The sequence below is a fragment of the Pristiophorus japonicus genome, chromosome 3 (genome assembly GCF_044704955.1).
Source record: "Pristiophorus japonicus isolate sPriJap1 chromosome 3, sPriJap1.hap1, whole genome shotgun sequence".
NCBI lineage: Eukaryota > Metazoa > Chordata > Chondrichthyes > Pristiophoridae > Pristiophorus > Pristiophorus japonicus.
In genome coordinates this window covers 29,385,340-29,405,602 of record NC_091979.1, presented here as the reverse complement: position 1 = coordinate 29,405,602, position 20,263 = coordinate 29,385,340, and the positions used below count along the sequence as shown (strand labels likewise).

The window sequence follows — 20,263 nt, the reverse complement described above, 5'->3', positions numbered from 1 at the left end:
AATATTCCAGCTGAGGCCTCACCAAGGCCCTGTCGAACTGCAGTAAGATTTCACTGCTCCTATATTCAAATCCCCTAGCTATGAAGGCCAACATGCCATTTGCCTTCTTCACCGCCTGCTGTACCTGCATGCCAACTTTCAATGACTGATGTACCATGACACCCAGGTCTCGTTGCACCTCCCCTTTTCCTAATCTGCCGCCATTCAGATAATATTCTGCCTTCCTGTTTTTGCCACCAAAGTGGATAACCTCACATTTTCCACATTATACTGCTTCTGCCATGCATTTGCCCACTCACCTAACCTATCCAAGTCACTCTGCAGCCTCCTCACAGCTCACACCGCCATCCAGCTTAGTGTAATCTGCAAACTTGGAGATATTGCATTCAATTCCTTCATTTAAATCATTGATGTATATTGTAAATACAGGGGTCCCAGCACTGAGCTCTGTGGCACCCCACTAGTCACTGCCTGCCATTCTGAAAAGGACCTGTTTATCCCGACTCTCTGCTTCCTGTCTGCCAACCAGTTCTCTATCAATAAATTACCACCAATATCATATGCTTTAATTTTGCACACCAATCTCTTGTGTGGGACCTTGTCAAAAGCCTTTTGAAAGTCCAAATACACCACATCCACTGGTTCTCCCTTATCCACTCTGCTAGTTACATCCTCAAAAAATTCTAGAAGATTTGTCAAGCATGATTTCCCTTTCATAAATACATGCTGACTTGGCAGATCTGAAGAAAATCTCAGCGAGGACTTCTGTATGAGAAGAGTGTGCTTGATCAAAGCGACAATAGGGGAGCTGTGTCAGCTACTGCATGAACATTGGAACAGGAGTAGGCCATTCAGCTCCTCAAGCATCTTCCACCATTCAATGAGATCAGCACTATCCATTTTGTGCATCGGCTGTGGCTCAGTGGGTAGCACACTCGCCTCTAAGCCAAAAGATTGTGGGTTCAAATTGCACTCCGGAAACTTGAGCATAAAAATCTCGGCTGACACTCCAGTACTGAGGGAGTGCTGCACTGTCGGAGGTGCTGTCTTTCAGAGGGAGAGAGAAAACGGTAAATTATAGACCGGTTAGCCTGACATCGGTAGTGGGGAAAATGTTGGAATCAATTATTAAAGATGTAATAGCAGCGCATTTGGAAAACAGTGACAGGATCGATCCAAGTCAGCATGGATTTATGAAAGGGAAATCATGCTTGACAAATCTTCTAGAATTTTTTTGAGGATGTAACTAGTAGAGTGGCAAGGGAGAACCAGTGGATGTGGTGTATTTGGATTTTAAAAGGCTTTTGACAAGTTCCCACAAAAGAGATTAGTGGGTAAAATTAAAGCACATGGTATTGGAGGTAATGTATTGACGCGGATAGAGAACTGGTTGGCAGTCAGGAAGCAAAGAGTAGGACTAAACGGGTCCTTTTCAGAATGGCAGGCAGTGACTAGTGGGTTACCGCAAGGTTCAGTGCTGGGACCCCATCTATTTACAATACACATTAATGATTTAGACAAAGGAACTGAATGACATATCTCCAAGTTTGCAGATGACACTAAGCTGGGTGGCAGTGTGAGCTGTGAGGAGGATGCTAAAAGGATGACGTGGATAGGTTAGGTGAGTGGGCAAATGCATGGCAGATGCAGTATAATGTAGATAAATGTGAGGTTATCCACTTTGGTGGCAAAAACAGGAAGGCAGAATATTATCTGAATGGTGACAGATTAGGAAAAGGGGAGGTGCAACGAGACCTGGGTGTCATGGTACATCAGTCATTGAAAGTTGGCATGCAGGTACAGCAGGCTTTGAAGAAGGCAAATGGCATGTTGGCCTTCATAGCGAGAGGATTTGAGTATAGGAGCAGGGCGGTCTTACTGCAGTTGTACAGGGCCTTGGTGAGGCCACACCTTGAATATTGTGTAGAGTTTTGGTTTCCTAATCTGAGGAAGGACATTCTTGCTATTGAGGGAGTGCAGCAAAAGTTCACCGGACTGATTCCCGGGATGGCAGGACTGACAAATGAAGAAAGATTGGATCGACTAAGCTTATATTCACTGGAATTTAGAAGAATGAGAGGGGATCTCATAGAAACATATAAAATTCTGACAGGTTTGGACAGGTTAGATGCAGGAAGAATGTTCCCGATATTGGGGAAGTCCGGTACCAGGGGTCATAGTCTAAGGATAATGGGTAAGCCATTTAGGACTGAGATGAGGAGAAACTTCTTCACTCAGAGACTTGTGAACCTGTGGAATTCTCTACTGCAGAAAGTTGTTGAGGCCAGTTCGTTAGATATATTCAAAAGGGAGTTAGATGGGGCTCTTACGGCTAAAGGGATCCCGGGGTGTGGAGAGAAAGCAGGAATGGGCTACTGAAGTTGCATGATCAGCCATGATCATATTGAATGGTACTGCAGGCTCAAAGGGCCAAATGGCCTACTCCTGCACCTATTTTCTATGTTTCCATGAGACGTTAAACTGAGGCCCCGTCTGGCTTCCCTGGTGGACATAAAAGATCCCATGGCACTATTTCGAAGAAGAGCAGGGGTGTCCTGGCCAATATTTGTTCCTTAATCTACATAACAAAATCAGAATATCTGGTCGTTATCACATTGCTGTTTGTGGGAGCTTGCTTGTGCACAAACTGGCTGCCACTTTTCCTACATTACAACAGTGACTACACTTCAAAATCACTTCATTGGTTGTAAAGCACTTTGGTACGTTCGGTGGTCGTGAAAGGCGCTGTATAAGTGCAAATCTTTCTTTCTTGCGTTACAGGCAGCAATTGATTGCCTCATATTATACATGACAATGTGAAGAGCCAGTATGGATAGGTGGATCTGCATCCTAACTCCATCCACCTGCCTTGGCTCTATATCCCTCAGTGCCCATGGCGAGCAAAAGTCTAGCAACCAGAGATATAAAATTATGATTGAGCGAGCATCTACTGCGTTTTGTGGGCGAGAATACCATACATCTACCAACCTTTGTTTGGAGAAATGTTTTTTTTAACTTTTCTGCTGAATGGACTGGCTCTGATTTTGTGGTTGTGGTCCATTTGTCGTAGACTCACCCACCCCCAGTGGAAATAGTATCTCTCCAGCTAACCTAATGATTCCTTTCAAATCCCTAAAAAACCTCGATCAAATCACCCCTTAACCTGCCGAATGTTTATTTCAAGTGGTCACAGGGGAACTGCAAATATCTGACAGGGTGTCACCTGGGCAAGGTTTTATAAAGACTGGGGTACTCATCTATCAACCGTGACAGGTGGAAAGAAGCGTGATCGGACCACTAACGTGTTGCTGGATTCCCTGAATGCATAGTGCAACGTATGTCGTCCCCCACGCGACTGCAAGCTCCCATCATTGATGTCGCCATCGTCTCAGAATAAGGGGGTCGTCCATTTAAAATGGAAATGAGGAAGAATTTCTTCTCTCAGAGGGCCGTGAATCTTTGGAATTCTCTGCCCCAGAGAGCTGTGGAAGCTGCGTCATTGAATATACTTAAGGTGGAGGTAGACAGATTTTTTAAAAGCTAAGGGAGCCAAGGGTTATGGGGAGCGGGCAGGGAAGTGGAGTTGAGGCCGGGATCAGATCAGCCATGATCTTATCAAGGGGCCAGATGATCTACTCCTGCTCCTATTTCTTATGTTATATCCCTCACCTTTCTGAACAGAAAGGGGTTCCCTCGCCCTGAATGCCCAGATTGTGTGACCAGATATCAAGAATCCCTCAAAGGAAGGCCTAGTTTGCTGGAAGTTTCAATGATGTCTTCATCCTCGGGAATTCTCCCTTCTCCGAGCACTTACAAGAATGCTACACTTTGTGGCTTTCACCTCAATGGACCATTAATGGACTACTGGTGTGAGGAATGCCAACTGCTGCATTATCATAGAATCATACAGCACAGAAGGTGTCCATTTGGTCCATCGTGACCGTGCCCGCTCTTTGAAACAGCTGCCCAATTAATCCCATTCCCTTGCCCTTTCCTCGTAGCCCTGCAAATTTTTCCTCTTCCTTGTGAATCTTCTTTGCACCCTCTCCAGTGCCTCTGTGTCCTTTTTTATAATTATGGAGACCAGAACTGTGCGTGGTATAGTTCAGTCATCAGGCAGACTACGCACCAGAGTTTAATTTTAAACAGGAGTGCAATTAAAATGCGGCTGAGCAGAGCGCGCAGTGACAGTACCGGAGGGTGAATTTCTTTCATAATCAGGCGGATGTGAAGAAATCGAGCATCAGGAATCGGGTAAGGCTGGAGGAGCAGGGGCCTGTAAATAATGCAATGTTCTATTTTGAGCTGCCGTATGCTGCAAAATGACCTGTTTCCTTCAATTTCCTGGAGCGAATGCAATTTGCAAATACAGCAAAGAAAAAAATTTTGCGGCAGAAAATAATTAGCTGGATAACGTTCAAGCATCGTATCAAGTTTTTCTCTGTGAAATACAGCTTTGGAGTCATTTGTTTTCACGCACGGTTATATTCAACCCACCACCAGCTTGTAATCAGCCATGCATGGCAACCAAGAAAGAAAAGTACGTTATTTCAAGGTCTTTAGTTAGTATACAGGTGCAGCAAATAATCAGGCAAATGGAATGTTGGCCTTTATTGCAAGGGGGATGGAGTATAAAAGCAGAGAAATCCTGCTACAACTGCACAGGGTATTGGTGAGGCCTCACCTGGAGTGCTACATACTGTTTTGGTTTCCGTATTTAAGGAAGGATATACTCGCATTGGAGGCTGCTCAGAGAAGGTTCACTATGTTGATTCTGGAGATGATGGGGTTGACTTATGAAGATAGGTTGAGTAGGTTGGGCCTATACTCATTGGAGTTGAGAAGAATGAGAGGTGATCTTATTGAAACATAAGATAATGAGGGGGCTCGACAAGGTGGATGCAGGGAGGATACTTCCACTCATCGGGGAAACTAAATCTAGGGGACAAGGGGCTAGAACCTCCACTTTTTTTGCCTGCTTAATGCCCATTTAACGCCCATTTTATCGCTGAAATGATGTATAACGCCCATATATCTCCCATTCTGGCACAAAATGGAAACTGGCGGGCATTATTCGGAAACTTATTGCCAAGCGTTACTTTCCCCATGTGCTTAACGGCAAGAAAAAATAATACTGCCAGCCCAATGTTTTGTGGCAGAATCAGCAGAATGGGCGCATTCAACGCCCATAATATCACCCAGCGTTACTTATCGCATGGAATTAACGCCGAGATTCAATATTAATGCCCAGTGACTGTTTTTTGTAAAGAGCATATTTACCCAATCTAGCGCCCATGGAGATCGCCCATCATCAATTTCACCACCGCGCACACATTTTGCCCACAATATCGCTCAATCAAAAAACCACCCACAAAAAGTGGAACTACCAGGAACGAATCACAGCGTTATAGACACCATGTTGTAGATCACATGTCGCGTCCTTTAAAAGGCTGTTTGCTTCAACCTCGGTGGAGTTCGGATGTACTCTGCAGGTGGCTGGAGTTGATATGAACATCTCTAAAAACATCTTGCCTGTTATAGATGCAGACTATAGATATACTCTCTGTGTAGTCACTGTATAGTTGCATAAGATGGAGGCTTGTTTACCTGATGTACTTCAATAAGGTTTACACCGTGTATATACATGAGTCGGTAGATGACTTTGAATCCAGCGGGGAGTATGATGATTTGGCCAGAGGGGCAGCTCAGCCCCAAGAAGAAGTGTATGGCGTGTATACCTGCACCACTGATTGTCCTCCAATGAAGATGGGAGTCGAGATAAACGGCGTTCCAGTCTTCATGGAAGTGGACATGGGAGCGAGCCAGTCAGTGATGAGCCAGGATGCATTTGAGAGGCTATGGAACGAAAAACGGCCCGAGCTGGTTCCATGCAGGAAAAGTTGTGCACCTACACCAAGGAGCTGATTCCAGTCTTTGATAGTGTAGAAGTAAGTGTAATCCATTATGGCGTGGTGCACAAGTTACCTCTGTGGATTGTTGCAGGTGATGGTCCAACGCTACTCGGAAGAAGATGGATGGGGAAGATCCAGTGGAAATGGGAAGACCTCTTCACTCCAGCAATCATAGAAACATAGAAACATAGAAAATAGGTGCAGGAGTAGGCCATTCGGCCCTTTGAGCCTGCACCACCATTCAATGAGTTCATGGCTGAACATGCAACTTCAGTACCCCATTCCTGCTTTCTCGCCATACCCCTTGATCCCCCTAGTAGTAAGGACTACATCTAACTCCTTTTTGAATATATTTAGTGAATTGGCCTCAACAACTTCCTGTGGCAGAGAATTCCACAGGTTCACCACTCTCTGGGTGAAGAAGTTTCTCCTCATCTCGGTCCTAAATGGTTAACCACTTATCCTTAGACTGTGATCCCTGGTTCTGGACTTCCCCAACATTGGGAACATTCTTCCTGCATCTAACCTGTCTAAACCCAGCAGAATTTTAAATGTTTCTATGAGATCCCCTCTCATTCGATGTCCCCCGTGCTCAGAGGCCAGGCACCAGAGAACAGACCAGCGCAGCACCTGAGGCACAGACCGTCCAGCATGGCTGCCTGGCAATGATCCGACCGGAACGACCTAAAAGTACCTTCCCGGCTCCAGTGGCAAGACTCCTGGGGAGGAAGATCGAATTCACAGGCACTCTTCCAGCTTTTGTGGCAGAATCGCGAGAGAGGAGGATCAAGGCAGTCAACCTCGAGGACAGAGGCAGGTTGGCATCCCTGCCGCAGTGAGGTGCAGCGTGGCATGGCAGGGTTCTCTTAAAGGAGACCTGCAATCAACTGAACTTAAAGAGACATTGTATGAATGGCAATCAATGTAACAAACCGATTAAGAATGTAAAGAACAAAATGTTGTTGTGAGATTTCAGGAATAGAGTGTCCCCAAAAGTAGCAAGCGAGTGAATTCGGGAGGGTAAAGGCGCTGATCCTGATACCCTGCCTCAAATCTATCTCACGCTAACGGCACCCGATGGCACTATTTGCCACGGACCTGGAAATGAAAATGGCACCAATACGCGCAGTCGGCCGCCGTTGCCCACCACCCGGGTGGAGACGGCGCAACCCCCAGACCCAGTCGCTACCTCGGCCATGTCCAGGAGTGCTAAGATCAGAACCAACGAATTCCCCAAATGGGACCTGGAACAGCCAGGTTCCCAAAACCGTTAGAGAGCAGGCAGAAGATTCTGCAGCCCTCAAAGGAGGACAGGGAGGCCACACACATCTGTGGCTCTGCCCACCACTAGGCAACGGCAAAGGCCCTGAGTCCTGGCAAGGTGAGCGAAGCAAGCCCACCCCGCTAGCAGGGGACCCAGTTTAGTTGCTCTGGAACTAGCGTCCTCGCAAGCACTGCTATCTCAATACTGACCATGACTGAATCATGAGTGCAATCTACCCAATCCTGGCGCACGATCGTAAAACGTCACAAATGTAAGTCACTGACCCAAGGTGTCATGATAAAAATGTTTTTTTCTTCCTTTCTTTGTACTTGCACTGTGTCTGATCCTGTATGTTAATGTAACAGGCCAGCTGCATGATCTCGCTGTGGTGGAAGGCGGTTGGCGGGGGGCAGATGGAATGGATGTATTTAACCATTGACACATACATGGATCACACCCAGAACCCACTGGAACCTCCACTGCATCATTGAACCATCCAAACTGGTAACCACTACCCAACGTTGTGGCAAAAGGACTTGGGTTAGGAAGCCAAGCCAAAGCACAGCCGGGGTGCCAGGGCTATTGGCACTTCAGTCTGGGGAGAGCTAAGCTAGAGCACATAGTGCAATGGTCATTGACACAAAGGACTTGGGGGAGAGTGATGTTATATATGCAGACTAAAATATACTCTCTGTGTAGTCACTGTATAGTTGAATAAGATGGAGACTTGTTTACCTGATGTATTATCAATAGGGTTTACACTGTATATATACCTGCTGGCACCACTAGAGGGTGCAACTGGTGGAGACCAGGGTTTCCTGCCCTGGTGGTAGGGGCTGCATAAAAGGGGAGCCACCATGCAGCTGCCTCACTCTGGAGTTACGAATAAAGGATAAAGGTCAGTACAGTTTGAGTACAACACATTGCCTCGTGGAGTCATTCATAGGTACTTCACAGAAATAATATTGACCACATTGTGACCGATTGAAATTGAAGAGGTGTGTTTGTCGGGACATTATTTGTTTGTGAACAATTGGTGGAAAACAGAGAGCTACTGCAATGGGGCCTGTCCTTTCTCACCCTCTCTTGGTGACCAAATACATGCAGCAGACTCAACATTGCCAAAGGAACACTACACTGCATTATGTGCCCAATGTACAAAGTGACAGACAGATGAGGAGGACGAGACGTTACAGCAAGTACAGGGAGAAGCATTCTTACCTCGACTTGCCCGATACCACCTGCCTTTGGAGACTGCGCTTCCACAAAGAGGTTATCACTGAGGTATGCCAGCTGATAAGGGCAGATCTGCAGCCTGCCTGCACCATCAGAACTGCACTGTCCGTTGAGGTCAAAGTCACCGCAGCACTGTCGTTCTACGCCTAGGGTTATTTTCAGGCCACAGCTGGCGACATTTGCGGACTTTCTCAGCATGCCACACATCGCTGCATTAGACAGGTTACTGAAGCCCTGTACGCACGCAGGAGGGATTTGATCAGCTTCCCTATGACCAGGGAGGCACAGAGTAAGAAGGCTCTAGGATTCTCCAGAATTGCAAACTTCCCCAATGGACTGTACGCACATCATGATGTGGGCACCTTTTCATGCTGCTGAGGTTTTCAGGAACCGCAAGGGATTCCACTCCCTGAATGTCCAGCTGGTTGTCGACCACCAGCAAATTATACTGGCAGTGAATGCTCAATTTCTGGGCAGCATTCATGATGCTCACATCCTGCGTGAGAGCACTGTATCTGACTTGTTTAACAATGAGCCACAAGGTCAATGCTTGGATGCTTGGGGACAAAGGATATGGCCTCGCCACCTGGCTGATGACCCCCCCTCCCCCGCGTGACACCCACACCGAGGCCGAGAGGCGATACAATGAGAGCCAAAGAGCAACTCGCAATATCGTTGAGAAAACCATTGGAGTGCCTGGACCACTTAGGGGACGAGCTTCAATACTACCCTGAGCAGGTAGCTCAATTTGCGGTGGCCAGCTCCATGCTATACAACTTGGCTATCAGGAGGGGACAAGAATTGCCTGATGAGTCTGACAGTCCACCTCACCAGAGAGAGGAAGAGGAGGACGAGGAGGCGGATGCTGACATCAGGTCAGACAATCAGGCTGACGCGGAAGCCATGCCCCCGCCCCCCTGTAAATCGCATGAAAGGGCCCATGGTGGCATGATAGCTGCAAGAGCCTTATGTCAGGAGTTCATCAATGATCGCTTTACCTGAAAGAATATTGGTGTTATTTATAAGACTGACAGACTGCTGGGTGTGCAGTTCATAGATCAATGGCGAGCATCACATTGGTGACAGTTAAAGTTGAAGGTGATTGAAGTTAAGTGTGATTATACCTTTTGATATTAAGGAATCACCAGCGTGTAATGGTGCAGCTATCGGAGCCAATGTGCTACCAGGTTTTGTTAAATAAAAAACATTTAAACCGAACATTGGTCTGAAATGATCAGCATTTCTGTACAAACCAACCCTTCATCCCACCTCCATCCCACTTCTCCTCCCCACCTCTACCCCGTCCCCTCCTGACTCCAAGCTGCCTGGCCGAGGAGGTCCTCAGGCGATGCTTCATTGCGGGAGGGGCGGGAGGGTGGTGAGGAGGTGATGGCCAAAGCGCTGCTTGGATGGATACGGGAGAGGATGGCCCCGAGGTGGGAGTGTGCTCCGAGCCATAAGCAAGATGTTGCTGCTGGCTCTCATGTGTGGTTGGCAATGGCGGGTGCATCACCTTGGAGTGCAGTGCGGCACTCCGGGACCACTGGGAGCCCTCTGCCACCAGTTTTCCTGGCTATCAGCTCCAGGGCCTCCTCCATCCCTTCCATTTTATATGTTATTTGTTGGACAAAAACTCGGTGCCAACTATGTTCTTGGTGCTTAGTGGGCTTTTTGCTGCTGGTGAATCTCCCTCGTTCCTCCCACAACAGCCAAACAAGCACACTCCACAGCCACACACACTTTCAGTGCCTCTGAGCTCCCCCTCTCTTTGTCTCCTCTTCTGCGCATGTCAAGATGACCCTTGACCTCCTGAATCACAGGAATCGAGCGTTGCCATGCCGTTGCTAAGGACAGCCACACTTTACGGCAGAAGGTCAGAAAGAATTAACGCTACCGCCCATTTGATATCGCTCGCGGTAACGCCCATTTTCAAAAATGTAAACTCGGTGCTTTGAGAATGGGTGAGAAGCCAGCAATCTGAAAACCCTTTTTTAACACCCACACCAGAAATAACGCCCGTTTTTGGGCGATAAGCTCAAAAGTGGAGGTTCTAGCCCGTAGCCTTAGAATGAGAGGCCGTCCATTTAAAACTGAGATGAGATGAAATTTCTTCTCTCAGAGGGTTGTAAATCTATGGAATTCTCTGCCCCAGAGAGCTGTGGCGGCTGGATCATTGAATATATTTAAGGCGGAGATAGACAGATTTTTGAGTGATAAGGGCGTAAACGGTTATGGGGAGCGGGCAGGGAAGTGGAGCTGAGTCCATGATCAGATCAGCCATGATCTTACTGAATGGCGGAGCAAGCTTGAGGGGCCAAATGGCGTGCTCCTGGTACGATTTCATATGCTTTTATGTCTTAAAGGCGATACCGTCCTCATGAAAAATGTGTTTCGTAGAATCGTACAATCATACAGCAGAGAAGGGGGCCATTTGGCCCATCATGCCTTTGCTGCCTCCTCGATAGAGCTGTCAAATTAGTCTCGCTCCTCTGCTCTTTCCCCATAACACTGAAAATGTTTCTGTGATATACTCTCACAGCACAGCACACACAGCTTCCGAACATGGCAGGCAGCTCTCTCGGAAGTCTCTGGAAAACTGCCTAGTTCTGTTTATTATTAACCCTGCACTTGCAGTACACAATACGTCCACATGTGGAGTTACAAACATTACAAGCTTGCAGACATTACACTTCTCCCTCCTTAATGAAGAAGTTATTATAACAAACATCATACATAACTTTCATGTTTATACATAACACAGGATAAAAACTTATTTTTTTTTCCATATTTACAAATTTAACTTTACCACTTGTTTTCTGTTTCGAAGAGGATACCTTCGCTCTCGAACAGAATCTTCCAAACATGGTGTTGAATCTTAACTCATTCGAGGCTCATCCTAAGGAACGTTTTCCTCCACGGGATTTCCTTGATTTTCATTTGAACTCACTCTAACTTCAGGCTCTTTGGTTTCCTGACTCGGACTCAGACTTTCATTCTGATTCTCTCCTGGATTTGTTTCCAGTACATTGGATTTAGGATTTGCTACTGGTGTCTCAAAACTATCTGATGAGTCAGAAATAATTGAATCATTCCCACCTTCAACTCCTTCCATGTCTGTAGGTAAAATATGATCAATATGAACAAACCTAACCTGTCCATTGTCAAACACCTTTACCAAATATGTGCAAGGACCACATATCTTCACCACTCTTCCTGGTAACCACTTTAACCATTTATGGTGATGGTTCTTCACTCTCACCTTCTGGTTTCATTTCACACTTCTCTCTTTCACTCTACCTCTATCATGATTCTCTTTCTGTCTTAATTGTGTCTCTTCTATGGATTGTGCCAAATTTGGCTTTAACAATGAGAATCTGGTTCGTGGCTGTCATTTGAGATACAACTCTGCTGGTGTTCTACCAGTAGTCGTATGAGGAGTATTTCAATATGTAATCAAAAAATTAGCCAATTTGTGATCCAATGACAACTGTCGTTTCTGTGGATTTGGATCTAACATTTGTTTTATCAGGGCACGTTTTACAATTTGTATAGTGCGCTCTGCTGCAACATTCGAAGCAGGATGGTATGGTGGAACCTTGGTATGTTTCACACCATTTTTACTCGTGAATTGTGCAAATTCTTCTGAACGAAATTGTTGTCCATTATCCGAAACAATTTCTTCAGTGAGGCCAAATGAAGAAAATAATTTTCGTAAAATGTCCAATGTTTTACTTGTTGTTACTTTCCCCATTGGAAACACCTCAACCCACTTCGAATGGCTATCAATCACAATGAACAATTGTTGTCCTTCTAACTCAGCAAAATCAATATGTAGCCTTTGCCACACCATGGAAGGCCATTTCCATGGCTGTAATGGTACTGGTGGTGGTTGCTTGCTTACCGATTGACATGTCGTACACTGACTCACGATATACTTTATATCTTTATCAAGACCTGGCCACCATAAATAACTGAGTGCAAAACTCCTGGTCAAACACATTCCCAGGTGCTGGTCATGGAGGTTTCCTAATAATTTGGACCTGAATTTATTTGGTATAACCACTCTTGCACCCCAAATGATACAATCTTTATCGACTGATAATTCATTCCTACGAATGAAGAATAGATGTGTATCTTTGTCTGTTACCTGGTTTGGCCATCCATTTGCAATATACTCATATACCTTTGACATCACTGGGCCACATCTGATTGCTCTACCAATCTCTTCAGCTGTTACTGGCAGTTCATCAATGTATGAAAAATAAAACACTTCTTCCCTATCGAGTGTAACTTGTGAGGGGGAAGGCAATCTAGACATTGCATCAGCATTACTGTGATCAGCTGATCGTCTGTATTCATTATCATATGTATATGCTGACAAAATCAAAGCCCATCTCTGCATTCGGGCTGCAGCTAATGTTGGAACTGGGGACTTTGGATGGAGGATTGCTGTTAGGGGCTTATGGTCCGTAATGATGGTAAACTTAAGACCATACAAGTATTTGTGAAACTTCTTGACCCCAAAAACTAATGCCAAAGCTTCCCTTTCAATTTGCACATGATTACTTTCACTGGCACTGAGAGTGCGTGAAGCAAAAGCAATTGGTCTCTCCTCCCCACTACTTAATACATGAGAGATTACTGCCCCAACTCCATACGGAGAGGCATCACATGCTAGCTTAATCTCCTTAGATATGTCATACTGAACTAACATGGTGCTCTCTACCAATTTGCTTTTACACTCCTTGAATGCTGTATCGCATTCATTTGACCACTTCCAATGGACCTGTTTTTTCAAAAGTTCATTCAGTGGATGTAATACTGTAGCCAAATTTGGTAGGAACTTCCCATAATAGTTCAAAAGACTCAAGAATGAACAAAGTTCAATGATATTCCTGGGAGTGGGTGCATTTCTGATCGCATTCAATTTTTCCATGGTTGGATGTAAACCATCTTTGTCTACTCTGTACCCTAAGTACTCCACTGAGTTTTTAAATAACTCACACTTACGAGCAGACACTCATACTCTGTGCTTCTCTAGACGTTTGAGGACTTCATTCAATATGTTATTATGAATTTTCCTATTTGGTGCTGAAATTAGTATGTCATCCAAATAACATACTACCCCTTCAATACCTTGCAAAATCTGGTTCATTACCCCTTGGAATACGGCAGGGGCAGAAGACACTCCAAATGGTAGCCTATTGAATTGATATAGGCCTAGATGAGTATTTATAGTCAAACATGACTTGGACTCCTCATCTAGTTCAAGCTGTAAGTAGGCCTTCGTAAGATCCAGTTTTGAGAAGATCTGACCACCTGTCAGTGTTGTGAACAAATCTGTATTGGGGACATTACCCTCTAGAACCTGGTTTACGGTTACTTTATAATCACCACACAATCTTACCTTACCATCAGACTGAGGTACCACAACAATGGGTGTAGCCCAATTACATCGATCTATCTTACATATAATGTTCTCAGTCTCTAGTCTTTTGAGTTATTGCTCAACTTTCTCCTTGAGTGCATATGGTACGGAACGTGGTTTATAGTAAACCATTCTAGCGTCCTTCTGTACCCTGACACTCACCTTGAAGCCTTGGATCGGACTGCCCGTTTCACAGAACACCTTCGGATACTTCTTGATAACCTCATCCATTGATGAAAATCTCGCTTCCACACAGAAAATCTTACTCCAATCCAGCTTCAGTGAGCTCAACCAATTTCTTCCTAGTAAGGCAGGCTTGTCTCCTTTCACTACTATTAGAGGCAAGTTCTGAAATTGATCTTTATATTTCACCGGTACGGTGATACGGCCTACTACAGGAATTTTCTCTCCCGAGTAGCCTCACAGCTGTATCTTGGATTTCTCCAGTTGGAAATCTCGCAATTTGTCGCGGTATTGTGACTCCGGTACTACACTCAGGATGCACCCGTGTCAATTTCCATTGGTATCTTGAATCCCGCAGCATCTATGTGGATTTTGATGCTTTCCGAATCGCTGTCCGTTAACCTCGTGCTCCTGATGATGTGTAACTCTAACATCTCCTCGTCCTATTGTTGTTCTTCCATGCTATGTAGTCTCTTTGGATTTCTACTCATAGCTTTGAACGCTAGACTCATAGCTTTAAAAACTGGTTTACCCTTCAGTCGGCATGCCTTCACAAGAGGCCCAGTCTTTCTGCAGAAGAAACACTCTGCCTTCACGTAAGGACAACTTTGAGCAATGTGTTGTCCCAGGCACCTATAGCACGACTTCGACGCTGTGTTAGAATTTCCAGTTTCTGAGACTTTGGGCCCCCACCGTCTTTCACTTTGAACCTGCAGGTGATTTCCTTCGGTTGACTGATGACCGTAATTATTATTTAATTCTCGGGAATATTGTTCGGCCATGCCCATCAACCTCGCTGTCTGATAAGCAATCTCAAAAGTCAAGTCATCCGTCGTCAATAACTTCCTTCTGATCACATCATTTTTCACCCCACAAACAAAATGATCCCATAATGCTCGATTTTAAAAGTTTCCAAAATTACAGTGCATCGATAGCTTTTTAAATGCTACGATGTAATCGCTGATACTCACATCAGCCTTTTGATACCAAATCTTGAAATGATAGCTTTCAGCAATTTCTAATGGTTTGGGGTTATAGTGCTGCTCCAGCTTCGTTAAAATCTCTTTAAGCGTTATGTCCTTTGGCTCGTCAGGCACAAGCAGATTTACAAGAGTTTCGTACAATGCCGGACCTGCCTCCGATAAGAAGATCGCTTTCTTACGTTCCAACACAGCCCGTTTCTGGACTGCATTGTCTGGAACTTCGATTATGTTATTTGCAATAAAATACATTTCTAGCCAATCCACATACGCTTTAAAACATTCCCGGTCGTGTCTATATTCACCCAAATATCCCAATACACCTGCCATTTTAATCTCTAGCTGTTCACACCATGTGCTCTATTTTACCTCAGATTTTTGTAGCTTTTTCCAAAGACAGAAACTTCCAAAGTCCCACTGTCGGCTGGCCCAATCCTTCACCAACAAAATTTAAGCTTTAAATCATCCGAAAAATCTCATCTTCCGTCGCCAACTGTGATATCTTCACAGAACACAGCACACACAGCTTCCTAACATGGCAGTAAGCTCTCTCGGAAGTCTCCGGAAAACTGCCTATTTCTGTTTATTATTAACCCTGCACTTGCAGTACACAATATGTCCACATCCACAGTGTAGAGCTACAAACATTACAAGCTTACAGACATTACAATTTCCTTTTCAAGAATTTATCTGATTCCCTTTGAAAGTAACTATTGAATCTGCCTCCACCATCCGTTCAGGTAGTGCATTCCAGAACATAACAACGCACTGCATAAAAGAAATTCTCCTCACCTATCCCCTGTTTCTACCCTAGGTAAAATAAAATAGTGGTGATCCAAAACTTGGCTGCCCGTGTCCTAACTCACACCATCATCCCTGTGCTCGCTGACCTACATTGGCAACCAGGTTAAGCAAACCTCAACTTCAAAATTCTCATCCTTATTTTCAAATCACTCCAAGGCCTCACCCCTCCCTATCTCTGTAATCTCCTCCAGCCCCACAAGCCCCCGAGATGTCTGCGCTCCTCTAATTCTGCCCTCGTGAGCATCCCTGATTATAATCGCTCAAGCATTGGTGGCAGTGCCTTCTGTTGCCTTGTCTCCAAGCTCTGGAATTCCCTGCCTATACTTCGTCCCATTTCCAACTCTCTTTCCTCCTTCAAGATACTCCTTAAAACCTCCCTCTTTGACCAATCTTTTGGTCAACTGCGCTAATTTCTGTCACATAACACTCCTGTGCAACGCCTTGGGATGTTTCACTGTGTTAAAGGCGCGCTATAAATACAAGTTGTTGTTGTTGTTTTCTTTGCCTCTATATAATATAAAATCCTTTTGAAAAGATTTGCATTTCTATTGCATTTCTGGTAGTTTTGCACTGTTGGCGAATTAGATAGAACAGAATAATTGTTGTTTTGTTACTGGGAAGCCCAAGGGCATAGTCCAAGAGAGTGACGAGGTTACAAAGAGAAGATTAGATAGGTCAAAGGTGTAGTGGCTGGGTGATGACATTTTTAGGGTTTTCAAGCATAATTCAATTCAGAAAGCTGGCGCACCTATGAGTTCTTAACTGGTACTCACCGCTGGAAGTCTTGGGGGCAGAATTTGGTCATAGGCCTCCACCCGCCCAAGAGCCGCCCAAAGTGTTGCCATTGGCCGCCAAGAATGAGACCTCCGGCCTGCTGCCACCCAGATTGGCGGCGTACGTTGTTCATTTGCTGCCCGCCAACCTTCGAGGGACCTCTGTGATGAAAACTCTGCCAAAAGTACCGTCTGGTACCTCGGCGGCCATCGAGCGGCTCTTGGGTGGGTGGGGGCCTTGTCCAAATTCGGTCCCTATATGTCAATACATTTTTTTTAAAGGCATTAATTCATGGCATGTGGGTGTTGCTGGAAAGGCCAGCATTTATTGCCGATCCCTAATTGCCCTTGAGAAGGTGGTGATGAAGGTGGCCTTCTTGAACCGCTTCAGTCCATGTGGTGAAGGTTCTCCCACACTGCTATTTGGGGAAGGAGTTCCAGGATTTTGACCCAGCGATGATGAAGGAATGGCGATATATTTCCAAGTCAGGACGGTGCGTGACTTGGAGGGCAACTTGCAGGTGATGGTGTTCCCATGTGCCTGCTGCCCTTGTCCTTCTAGGTGGGAGAGGGCGCAGGTTTGAGAAGTACCCTTGGCGAGTGCTGTGATCTGCCCATTATGAACATACCAAACAGACGAAAAATTACAGACAGGTAAAGACCATCTGGTCCAGCGAGCCCGTCCCACACAATTGAGATACCTGGTGTATCATAACATATACACTCCACCCCACCCGAAATCATGTGATCTCCTGGGAGAGGCAAAAAACCAGATAAAAACCCAGGCCAAATTGATTATTTGATACAGCCTGGGACCATTCTTGCTTAAGGGATTCTGGGAATTACGTTTCTGATTGAATGTAAATAGAACTATTGACGCAAATGAGTTATCACTGACTAACATATTTTTTTCCACACAAGCGTTTGTGGCTCAAAGATACATTTTTTTGAATTAAATTTCTGTTTGACTTTATTGTGAAGTAATGCCTCAGCTGATATTAAGCACAGGTCTCAGAAAAATAATGTTTCCGTTAATTAAATCAGCGCAGTTTCAGGACAGCATCAGTGAAATGTATAATTATTGTGCTGATAAATCTGTCATAAACTGAAGTGTCACCACAATTCAATTTACTCACGAGTAGTGATGGGAATAGCCTCGGAAATAAATGTCTATTAATTTGATGATCTTTGGGAATCCAGCTACAATTACTTGTATTGCCATGGAGCTGGTGAACATTTGATAAGATTTTAGGCTTATTTTTATACTGAAAAGCGAACGTTTCCAATTGCAATTCAGAAGCTTTTAAAAACACTTTTTAATCAAGGCTCTGGGAGAATTCTACACAATTTACGGTGTTGCACAGTTTGATTGGCCACTCTTCCTGGTAGAAAATGCAATTGTAGTTTGTGCAACACAACAGCCCTTCTGGTCTCCCTCGCTCCCATTGGTTCCCAGGTATAATGGGTGGGGTAAAACTCACTATGATCGGTAGTGTGAATTGGCAGAACCGGCTGCCAGTTTTACACTCCATCCCATTTCCTTTTCCGCAATGGTTGCCGATTCGCTAACGCCATTTTTGCGCCCGCCGCCAACAGCATTCGACGCAAACAAATTTGGGAAAAAGGGGCAAGAAACAGGTGTCAGGCCCCTTATTTGACTATGCAAGCAGCCTAAGGCCTGTTTCAGGCACAGGCCCCAGACGCCTCTTTTGATGCCTATACCAATATGGCGAACTCGCACTTCCGGCTCAGAACACACCCCGCTCCGCCGTATTGGACCCCTCGAAAATGGGTGCAGTGCCATCGTATTTCTAAGCCAACGTGTCCTGACCGCTAATGTGAAGTGTAATATCGCATGATTGACAAGAGCATCTTTAGGGTTCTTTCCCAATTGCTTTCAGCACTCAGTCTTGTCGCTGTCTAAAGATTGCTATATTGGTTCTGAATGTTCTGCGACAACCAAAGACAGATAACCTTATTGCTTTCATTAATCCTTCTCTGTTTGATACAATAATTCTCAAAAGTAACATTGCCAGCACAATTGAAACTACAGGCCTGAGCACAAGTTTGCAAAACTATTTCCTCAGCCACTGTACAAAACTTTCTTTTCTGTAGTTTTTTTCGTTGTCTCTCCTTTTATATGATTTTTTTTTTAGAATGCATGTTTCTTTTGTGGTTACTTTTGCAAGCTAGACATTTTGCATTCTGGCATGAGAATTTGTTGCTGGGCACCAATGTTTTCCCCTTCTCCTCCCATGAAGACCTGGTTGGACGGTTTCACTCGCACCAGGGTTTGCATGTAAATTTGGACGCTGAGCCTGGATCTTCCTAATCCCGTTACAGTAGGGTCAGGATGGGACTTCCACCCATCCCCCCTGTCCCCAAGCCCTGCCATGTACCTGGCCTATTTTTCTTCCTCAGGCATATTTAAGCATATAGGCCAATGCTCCCCGCAGGACCTCCACCACTGAGAGGGAGTTGACCTCAATGCAGCAGGAGCGAGACACTAGAAGGCAAGGGGCCTCCAATTAAAGGGGCGCCTCGGACAGGTAAGTACACAAGAACAAAATAAATAGGAGCAGGTGTGGGCCTTTCGGCTCCTCGAGCCTACTCTGCCATTCAATAAGATCATGGCTGATCTTACACCTCAACTCTACTTTCCTGCACTATCCCCATATCCAAAAATCTATCATAAGAACATAAGAAATAGGAGCAGGAGTAGGCCACCTGGCCCTTCGAGCCTGCACCGCTATTTAATAAAATTATGGCTGATCTGATCATGGACTCAGCTCCACTTCCCTGCCCACTACCAATAACCCTTTACTCCCTTATCGCTCAAAAATCTGTCTATCTCCGCCTTAAATATATTCAATATCCCAGCCTCCACAACTCTCTGCGGCAGAGAATTCCATAGATTTACAACCCTCTGAGAGAAGAAATTCCTCCTCATCTCAGTTTTAAATGGGCAGCCCCTTATTCTGAGACTATGTCCCCTAGTTTTAGTTTCCCCTATGAGTATCCTCTCTGCATCCACCTTGTCAAGCCCCCTCATAATCTTATATGTTTCGATAAGATCACCTCTCAGTCTTCTGAACTCCAATGTGTATAGGCCCAACCTACTCAACCTATCTTTCAGAAGTCAACCCCCTCATCTCTGGAATCAACCTCATGAACCTTCTTTGAAAGGCCTCCAATGCAAGTATATCCTTCCTTAGATACGGAGACCAAAACTGTACGCAGTACTCCATCTCTGTCTTGAATATACTCAATGACTGAGCCACCATGGCCCTCTGGGGTAGAGAATTCCATAGATTCACCACCCTCTGAGTGAAGACATTTCTCCTCACCTCAGTCCTAAATGGCTGACCCCAAGTAATTGGGATCTGAGGAGGGGTGTCCAGTACTGAGCTCTCTCACCCCCCCAAAAAGGGCGTTATTGAGCCTGCTGTCATAGCCCAAGGAACTAATGCCATCCTTCTCTCCTTGACCTCTGAAGTTGGCAGAATCAACAGAGGTAGGTAGAAAAATTGAGCACGGTGATGGGACGGACAGCGAGGAAAATTTAGATCCCTCCACCCGACTCTGGCAGACTATGCGTCAAGTAACGTTTTCCTCCTTTTTTATCCCTGGTACTTGAAGCGGATATGATTTGCTTCTTTGAAATTCATTTTACGAGAGGATTT

At 45.2% G+C, this 20,263-nt stretch overlaps 1 protein-coding gene across 1 annotated transcript in view; it reads right to left on the bottom strand.

Moving 5' to 3' along the window:
- The window catches only part of LOC139253699 (contactin-associated protein-like 5), a 1,150,822-nt gene that overhangs the window by 276,138 nt on the left and 854,421 nt on the right, over positions 1–20,263 (bottom strand). The gene's annotated exons all lie outside the window — the stretch shown is intronic.